Source organism: Pinus tabuliformis, chromosome X (assembly GCF_031772625.1).
Source record: "Pinus tabuliformis cultivar Carrire ecotype Pingquan chromosome X, CPIR1, whole genome shotgun sequence".
Lineage (NCBI taxonomy): Eukaryota > Viridiplantae > Streptophyta > Pinopsida > Pinales > Pinaceae > Pinus > Pinus tabuliformis.
Genome location: NC_142308.1, coordinates 1,535,154,388 through 1,535,164,902, shown reverse-complemented (window position 1 = coordinate 1,535,164,902; position 10,515 = coordinate 1,535,154,388). Strand labels below are relative to the sequence as shown.

At 37.2% G+C, this 10,515-nt stretch overlaps 1 non-coding gene and 1 pseudogene across 1 annotated transcript; both read right to left on the bottom strand.

Moving 5' to 3' along the window:
• Positions 1–1,012: 1,012 nt before the first annotated feature.
• Positions 1,013–3,004, bottom strand: LOC149145899 (ABC transporter D family member 2, chloroplastic pseudogene; annotated as a pseudogene).
• A 329-nt stretch (positions 3,005–3,333) lies between these two features.
• LOC149145898 (U6atac minor spliceosomal RNA) lies at positions 3,334–3,461 on the bottom strand. Its single transcript, XR_016265392.1, has one exon. It is a non-coding gene; the product is annotated as a U6atac minor spliceosomal RNA (small nuclear RNA).
• Between the last annotated feature and the right edge of the window lie 7,054 nt (positions 3,462–10,515).

The following is a 10,515-nucleotide window of genomic DNA, read 5'->3' as shown; positions in this document are numbered from 1 at the left end:
AGGTGGTTGAGGTGGAGAGGAAGGGGGGGGGGGGCATAAAAGGGGAAGGAGGAAGAGAGGAAGGGGGATGCTAGGTCTTGCTTTTGGTTTTGGTTGGCTGTGATTTTGGAGGAATTGTTGAGAGAGAGGAAAGGAGTATTGTTTATCTTGGTCTTGGACACACACACTATATCTGGTTGGACTTGGGCTCAGAGGGCTAGGGAACTTGTGGAGGTTTCCTGGCTAGGAATTACTTCCTAGTTGGCTGGGAGGTAAATCCAGTCGGTAGTCAAGAGGAGCGTTCCAGTAGGAGTAGCAGCTCAAGGGCATCTCCACCGGGCGATCGGTACAGGTATTCCTCTATGCATAGATTACTCATGTAAGTGATTGAAATGAAATGTTCAATAATCAAATTGTAGGAATTAGATTCTAAACGGTAAATTATCATCGTTTAAATGTCTTGTAAGAAAATAAATTATTGCCTCTTATTGCATTTAATTTTAGAGAATATAGATATGGTAGAAGACCCTAGGATGGGATCTTACACGTGGTATTAGAGCTTAGGTTCAAAATCTGGGCCTGGAAACCTGTTAATTTATCGAAAGTCATAGCCAAAACCAAAAAGAGTAGTACTCTCTTGATATCCCCAACCTAGCATATTTCCTATCATGTTGTGGAAGTAGTAAACAATATTCATCCGAATAATCAGATCAGAATGTAAGGAATGTCACCTTTGGAAAACTGATTCACATTTTCAAATCACTAGATATAGCGGAAGGCATGCAATGTGTTGCAAGAATATCGGGAGTTGCTTCCTTCGATTTTTTTCTTTTATTATTTTTTTTCTCGCCAAAATAACAATCTGTTGGTACTCTAGGTTATATCTCAGAAAGTCATCCTCACAGTTTTCCACCATGTCTGCAAGATGCCTGAGATTTTTTTTCATGCACTCCATTGGAAGCTAGGGCCTGTGTATTTGCAACATCCTCATAACCAATATTTATATCTGCCACTAGAACCTAAGAAATCACCATCAACCGTTCATATTCTGTTCGTGCCATAGAATGCAGTAGCTTGTCCAAACAGTTTTACTGGAGCAGGTAGTCTTGTCACCTTTCCTTCTATGCCCGATGCTTATATATGTTATTCCCGCAGCTACAATTTCTGTGTACAAATGAACCTCATTAGTTTCAGCTAGCGTGCTTGTAGACTCATCCAACAGAGAAAGTTCTGGTTGTGCAAGTAGCAACTGAGCAAATGCGAGTCGTTGTTGTTCACCCAACAAAAGTACGCATGACCAGTCAACGTTGGAGTCCAAACCATTGCAGCATGTGATTAGATGATCAAGACATACAACCTTCAATACCCCAACAAGATCATCTTCATTTGGCATAGGTTTAAGTTCACATCGTGTGTTTTTCAATCTCGAACTTTTCAATGAAAATGGTAGAGAATCTGGTTCTGACACGGCAATAAGATCTTAAATCCACATAGGATAAAGCAGCTGCTGGCGCAGGGTTCCTAAAACCATGTAAGACCTTTGAGGAAGGAAAAATATTGCCCCAGAACTTCCTTTTGTTCCCTGTATGAGTTGTGTTCTTTGTCTTCTGTACGATAGTTTGTTCCATTCACTGGGCCATCATTGTTAATTGCTCCTTGTAAAATAGATCTATCAGATCCTTTATTGCTCTATTTTATATGGAATCTAGTAGTGCCTTTACCAGAACACCATATACCAACAACATCTCTCAACAGTGACGTTTTTCCACTTCCACTTGGACCCATTATTAGCTAGTGATCTCCTTTAGTGACCACCAATGAAAAGTCTTCAATAAGAGTCACGGTGTACTGTGGTGTTTGTAATGTTAAATTTTCAATTTCCAAAAGTTTTGGACAAACTTCAAAAGTATCTGCTTGATTACATTCTGAAGCAGTTCCATAAAACTGATCGACCTTCAAGAAATCTATCTTTGGTTTGGAGTCTTCTATTAATAGACTATTGCTTTGGTCCAAAATATCACTGAACTCACCTAACCGATCAATGACAGCTGAGAAAGCACTGATAGCCTGAAACTGATATACAATTAGTGAGAAGTCGCCCAAGACATGATTGAAAGTGGAGTAAGACTGATTGATCACTCCAAATTCGATTTTGCCAGAGAAATACATGGGAGCCACAACAACTGTAGGTAAAATTTGAATTAGGTATCGGTATCCACTGGTGAAGAAGTCCAAGTTCCGTGATGAAATCAATAATTGAGTTAAATTCTCAAAAGCTTGTTTGAAGCACTGGAGAAGCAACTGCATCTCATTCTCTTCACCTCCATAGAAAGCAATTGACTCTGCACTTTCTCGGATGCGCACTAGCCCATAACGAAAATCTGCCTCTTTTTTTTCTTGCATGAAGTTTAGGTTTACAAGTCCCTTTCCTACAAGGACACTGATGGTTGCTCCCCCGAGTGAATAAACAATGAGCACGACAAACAGAGGTCGATAAATTCCAAACAATGTGTTGCTAAATGATATCAAGTCCACTGCTACCGTAAATAATGTTAATACAAATGAAAAGAAGTCCCGGTGAAAGAACTAAGGTCATCAACAATCCTCTGATCTGGGTTATCCATGATTGATTGTGATTGGGTCTTATAGAAAATTTGGTTCTCAAAATAGCAGCGCAAATAGTATCTTGTCGTCCATGCCCGCCATCTCAGTCCAAGTGTTTCCCTCCCATAATCTCTCAGTACAAGGACCTATAAGGGTGCAACAATTTGCTCACCGGAATTCCTCCAGCAAAAGCTCCGAGGTAATATAGAATTTGTTTTGTGAACTGCTCCTAATCTTTTCTTGCAAGGGCATTATAAAAATCACGCCCAAGAAAATTGAATCCCACACTGATTCCTGTAGTGGATAGGGTGAGAGCAAATACACCAGCGAGTTGTAATCTAGCCTGAACTTTATCCTCTAAGGTCCAATATGGAATGGAAACCTTCCAAAACCTATTGATAAGCAATGATGGGCTCAACATTCTTCGCCTCCACAAACATCCGCCTCGACATTCTCCGCTTCAACAAGAAATGCACCAAAACAAAAACTAGATGGATGCTTTGAGTTGGTTTCCACTCATTTGGCTGAACCCCGAAATCTCTTAAAAGTTGAATAATCTTCTCCTAATCTGCATGATTGAAAATGCATCTAGTAATCCATTCAATTATAGGTTCCATCAAGCGGACATACATCCATTTTTCATGATAAGACTTCATCATTTAGGTACCTAGATTGCCTGAAAGAACCCTTTGAAATAGTGTGATATAATCACCAAGTCCTATGATGAGAAAACCCTTTTTTGTAAGGAATCAAAACTTGTGGTAAGATCCATCCCGGTGAAGGGATGGAGAGCCTTAATCGCGTGTGATAATAAAGTCCGAAGATTATTCCCGTCCTTGTCGATGGAGATGCCAACCATCTCTCCTTTCTACGCATTAGCAATCTGGTCCCGCTTATAATGTTTCTTGCCTTTATCTGTAGCTATAGATACTCTGACTCCAGCAAAAGCAACCATCACCATTGCAGGTGACTGAGATAAGACAGGTGCGAATATTATAAGCTTTCCGTGACATGATTTTTTTTTTTTTCTTATGCCGTATTCAATACTTAAACGTCTAGTGGAGACTGATAATTGAAGTATTGGAGAATTGGGATGGAAAACACCAACTGAAACAAGCTACGAGTGCAGCTACTCCCCTAAATGCACCTTCTCTGGATGCCATTGGTGAAATTGCCAGATCATGCCCATTTACAGATACAACATATTCCCTAGTTGCATTCCGACACAACAAATGAATTGGTATATGATTCATCATATATCTAGATAGGATCTATGAAATCATGACTCGACATCGAATATGGAAGCCACATTCTCTGCTGTAGCAACAACTAACTGCAAACTATTTAGGACAATATGATTTGTTGTCACCCCAATATGCCAAACAACAATATTCTTACTAGTCGAATGCAAATGACACGATACAACTATATATATATTAGTTGTGGAAACAAGACTTGTGATCCTAGTTGTTTCAAGTTGATGGAAATTTGGAAATCCATAGCTTTATTTGAGATATAGATACTGATAGACTTAATTTTTGGTTAAGACAACTTGATATGTACTTAAGACACAAGAATATTCAAACTTGCAAAAGATATTTTTTTTTCTAAGCTGAATATGAGTAGAGCAACACCAATAACTTTGTTCAAGGCCAATGATAGTTAGGTAATATGTCTATTAGCAACTAGTAAATCTTTCAGCAGTCATGGAGCAAGTTTTCTATAGTAGAGTATGAGAGAAGTTTGAAGATTAAAGGGTAATTTTTGAAGTAAAAGTTGGGCCAAGCAATATCATAATATATTGAATAGTTGCATTGATACATACATTATAAAGCTTCAAATCTGTCATGTGCCTAATTGCCCATTTATTCAATGGGGCTTGCCAATATATATATATATATATATATATATATATATATATATATATATATTTTCGTACCACCTTGTAGCATATCTGGGTTCAAATGCTATTTTTCATTCCGGACAGTTGAATTTTGCTTCAACTCTAATTGTTGTCGAGGGGTTCCACAAGATTGTCAAAATGGGCATCACATTCCTTCAACTCCTGTTTTTTTTTTTTTTACTGCACTTATATTTGAATAATAATCACCAATGGTTAACGTGCCTTGAATTCTTCCAGATGCTCCTGTAATATGAAATTGCTCAACCTTATGTGGGTCTGAATAATTTGTAAGCATTGTATTTTGAATATTAAAATCAACTCCATCATTAGATGACTCTTGCAGAATATTACTTTCACTGTCAAGGGCCTTGTCATTTAATCTCAATTTCTGCCCCATGGAAGATGGTGCCCTAAAAGGATCACTAGGATCATCATCTTCATCATTTTCTCCACTATCAAAGAGATCTTTATGCAATAGTGATAACCTTTCCTTCAGAGATTTCCTACCATTAATTGTTTTTGGAAATTGAGGTCCACTAGTGGCGAACTCATTATTTAAACCCAATATCTTTTCAAGTTGTTTTGTACTTGAAAATTGAGAGCTACTTTCTATAGAGACTTGAGTATCAGTAGTGATTAATTTATCTAATGAATTAGATGCAGTTTGATCCAGAGTACTGCTAATGCTACTAGATGGACTTAGTTCATTTTTATTTGCATATGAATTAGAACCATATAATCTCTCTAGAATAGATGGTTGTGACCAGACATGAGTAGATTCCAATGGACTAGAGGAAACTAACTCATCTTCATCATCAAAGAGTTCCCTTGAAAATAATGCCCCTTCAAATTTCCTGATGAAATTGCTTGAACCAAAAGGATCCTTACCAGGTTCCTGACTAGCTATACCTTCTTCTCTCTTGTTGCCAATACTCCGAGAGTTCATTTTCTCATAATCAATTGTTTGTTTATAAATTTGAGCAATAGGCAGTGACAACATAGGAGTAGATGCATTGAATCTAGAAGAAGTTGAAACTTTCTTATTATCCAAAAAGGCTTGAGAAATTTCTGTTACATTGACTTTGCTGCTCATGTTATTTGAACCAGATTGGCATGGATCTTGTTGACCTTCCACAAAATAGTTTATTTCTTCAGGATGTGTTGAGCTTTTTAGTTTTGGTTTTTCATTGAAACTACCACCATTGACATTGTGAGAACCATCCACAGGCTGTGAGTGAAAACTAAGGTGTTCATTAATTTTAGAGGTAGATAGCGCAACTTCACTATCAAAGAGGCCTCCTGCAACCGTATTTGGATTAATTTTTCTGTTAAAACTACTTGAAACAACCTGGTGTGCAGTTGCTTCCATTGATTTGCTAGTTATGCTTGCATGTATAGGAGTGACTGAGGTTCCCCATTACCAAGGATGGATTGGGAATTGGGAACTCTGGATACCTGAGACTATCGAGGGTAACAACCTGTGAAGCAGCATCGTCAATGCCAATGTTGTTGTCATAACCAGAAATGATCTTGGAATTGGACAAAATATCATCATAAAGTATGTATGGACTACAAGATGCATCCTCAAGCATAACTTTGAAATCGAGAGTAGTTGAAACTGCAGGTTCCATTCCAACCTGGTCGTCCTTATCTGATTCTATTCCAGACCAATTAGCCTCTAAAAGACTTCTGGTCCTAGCCATTTTTGAAGCCAAAAGTATCCCTTCTCCCTCCACATCAACATCTACTTCTAGAGGATCCATACCAAATCCTATCCTCTGTTAACCCACAACTGTTATCCTGCATAAATTCTTCTGTGCCAATAATATGAGGAAGTTGTCCATTGCTCCACCCAACTTTGTGAGGAATCGCTCAAAAGTATTTCTATAATTTCTTTGAATGTATTGAATGTATCCATTCAAGCCACTCAATAATGCTTCTTTGTATCTTGGAACTATATCCTCTTCATATCTTTGAGTGGGTACACAAACTTATGAAAGTTGGGTGCTGGAATCTGAATTTAGGGCAGTCATATCATCACCTTCACATACACAATTTTCAATGAACTGATTATTTGAGAGCCCTCTGAAAGAATTGAATGTATTATACAAATCTTGTTCAACAGCTTTAGTCTACTCTAACAATTTATGCATTTCCTCAGTAACGCTATTTGCTCTCTTTTGCAACCTTTCCATAAAATCCTCCAGCCATTTTAGCACCTGGACATCTGATTGTAGAGAACATCCAGATTTAGTTGCTTCTTTGGATGCTGCGATAAAGGAGCTATTATCCATTGCGGGATTGCAGAGATTAGATGTTTTGTTTTTTGGGTTTAAAAAAAAAATTCTTTAAGCCTTTAATGAATTTTGCAGTGGCTTAAACCAATCCCCATCAGAACAGGATTTCACAGGCCCTTAAGGAAAATGCTTCCATTCAAGGCATATAATACTATTTAAAAGACTTGGATTTTGAATCTATAGGGGTTGAGTGAATATACACTTCGCTTGAATTGGAGTATGCCGTTTTTCCAAGCAAATTTTGAGTTAGTAAAATTTTGTTTACAACTTATCTTTATGGTCCTTGTTTTTTTATAACCCGCGCATATGTTTGAGACATTCAAAGATGAACACTGAAATTAAGCTAGTGTGGTGTCTCCTTCTTTTCCTAGATACACTAATTGTGACTTAATTTTCACTACCCTTCACTTTTTTTGTTTTGTTTTTTTGTTTCAAGTTTATCTCATTTGTTAGAACAAAAGATCTTCTCGACTTTGTAGTTTCTAGAGCTAGTCATTTTGGAGATTCTTAACGGTCAACTGGTAGGTCTTGTCATGATATCTTTTGACACCACCTCTCGTGCATGGAGTTCATAGTTAATAACTTCTATAATTCCCTAGTTTTTCAACATGACATTAGACTTAGTGGTTTAAGATTTAGACTACTTTTTTACAAGTCATTTTAGAGGCTTTCATCTAGCACATATGGTGTTTGAAATGTGATTGGGGGCCTTGCATAACATTGCTCAAACATTTGATTTACCCTTAGCACATTTATGATGAGGGATATCCATCAACTAAGAGTTCCTTAAGTATTGTTGGTTAATTGTTTCTCATTGACATAGTGAATTAGTTGTTGAGCATGTTTGCATGTGTTCATAGGGTTTCACTTGGATTATTGTTTCGTAATTTTGATTAGTGAACCTTGAAGTAGTACGCCCACCCTTTGTTGCATAATTGATGTCCCTTTGGTGGATGTCTTGATGACAGGGAAAAGTGGTTGTGGTTTGTTAGAAGAATGCCAATGGATATTTATAGTTTGGGCTAGGATGAGGCATGTTGTGAGTAGTTATTTTCTTGATAGAGGGAATCACTCCCCTTATTTGGCATCTTCTCATGCATTTGGAGGCATTCAGACCTTGCTTGGGTGGTCTTTTACATTGACACCCATGGTTTTGGTCACTTGGTATGTTATTTTCACATTATATCATATAAATTCTCTTGGGTTGGGAAGCTTCTTTATTACTATATTGGAGAGTGTCCTAGCCTCATTACACAATCTCTTAGGGTGTTTTAAAGTGGGGGACCAAGTTTTTTTTTTTTTTTAGTTATTCTTAACACTATTCAGTTGAGAAAGGTATGAAGTTACCACCTCGATTTATAGGACCTTTTAGAATCAAAGAGAAAATTGGACCAGTGTCCTATTGTCTTGTACTACCACCCCACTTGCATAAAACTCATGATGTTTTTATGTATCTTTCCTATAACATTATGTTTCTGATGAATCCCACAAACTCGACTGAAGGGAATTATAGGTCTCAGATGTAGGAACCACATTGATCAAACCAATATGCATATTATACCATAGGGTTCAATGGCTCAGAAATCACTCGGTGGACCAAGTTAAGATACAAAGGAGAAAAGTCTAACCCAAGATCTGTTATTTGGGAGGATGCAAAGACTATATGTCACAATTACTCCTCACTTTTGACCATTTATGATGTCCATTTTGACTTAGATAGCTACCTAGGCTAAGGCTCTATTTCCAGTTCCATGTTATTTATTTACGAATGCTATGTAATATTGATGCATTTAGTTGAACAAGTGAAACTATGTATATAATTCATTAGATGGATTAGGTATAGCTGATTGAAATGCTTGATGTATGACCTAATGTATGAATTACTTGGTTATGATTTATCTAGTGCATGACTTATCAGAGTTATTGTTGTTTCATGTATGGCTTAAGTGGATATGATTTATCCAATGAATGACTTAGTGAAATTATGATTTATCTAATGTAAGATTTATTTCCAGTATGAACTACAAAATTGACACTTGGATACTAGACTTAATAACATGATGATTAAAAATCACTTATATATCTTGTTGTTATATAAATGCATGAATGAGAGCAAACCCGCAGGTGGGAAAGAACTATATGATACCGGAGATCTAAGGTCGAGACATCTCATGGGGAAAGGTATAATGTACATTGTTCTATTACATTTGGTATCAACTTGATATGCACTTTTATGACATGAGTAAAATGGAAATGACAGGTGGCAAGACGTCTTGACTAGATTATTCGATGACAAGTCCAACTAGTGCTGTAGTGTGGTCAGTTGGAGACTCTTGATGGGAAGTAATGTCATTGTCTGACTTATCAAATTTTACTACTATAACTCTCTCTATTTTGTTATGCCTTCAAACTTGTATCTTTTCACTCTAACTTCAGGACGAAGTTTTCTGAAGGAGGGGTGTATGTAATGCCCCACTTAATCTTATCATGCAAATTTTATTAATGTTTACATTACCTGCAAATATTGACTTATAATTATTAAGAAATATTGGTGAATACCTTCATTTGGGAATTGTAAATTTTATTTACTGATATAAAATTTATTATTGCTATTATTCAATTCCCAACTTGTCTTCTCAAATTTAATCTTGGATAGGATATGGTCTCCTTCAATTATTCCAATTTATATATTCATATCTCATCACCAAAATGCACTTTCACATTTACTTGGGAGAAGACATGGTCCTCTCCAACTAATTACGAATTTATATATTGATCTCTCATCCCCAAAATGTACTCTGACATTTACTTGGGAGAAGACATGGTCACCTCCAACTAATTACCAAATTATATGTTCATCTCTCATCCCCAAAATGTACTCTATTCTTATCACATTCCCAAATGTCCTCTCATGTTTACTTGGGAGAAGAGAAGTCAATTGTAAGGATGAGGGAGAAGTTATGACATTAATGAGAGGTGGTTGAGGTGGAGAGGAGAGGGGGGGCGTAAAAGGGGAAGGAGAAAGAAAGGAAGGGGGATGCTGGGTCTTGCTTTTGGTTTTGGTTGGTTGTGATTTTGGAGGAATTGTTGAGAGAGAGGAAAGGAGTATTGTTTATCTTGGTCTTGGACACACACACTACATCTGGTTGGACTTGGGCTCGGAGGGCTAGGGAACCTGTGGAGGTTTCTTGGGCTAGGAATTACTTCTTAGTTGGCTGGGAGGTAAATCCAGTCAGTAGTCAAGAGGAGCATTCCAGCAGGAGCAGCAGCTCAAGGGCATCTCCACTGGGCCATCGTATAGGTATTCCTCTATGCATAGATTACTCATGTAAGTGATTGAAATGAAATGTTCACTAATTAAATTGTAGGAATTAGATTCTAAATGGTAAATTATCATCGTTTAAATGTCTTGTAAGAAAATAAATTATTGCCTCTTATTGCATTTAATTTTAGAGAATATAGATATGGTTGAAGACCCTAGGATGGGGTCTTACATCCATCAAGGTGGATATCTAATTTTCAAATAGATTGTAGTCATGAGATGAGGAGTCCCTACTAGAGCTACCATTCATTGGATTGATTATTAAGGGGTGGGCCTATGATTACTAATATGTGGCAGATGTAGTGAGAGGTGAGGTTGTTTAAGTTAGCCATATTCAAGATGTGAGGGTTTGAGTTGTAACGACCCTCATTGTGAGGATGTATGGGGGAAAAGCACCCTCTAGACAATAG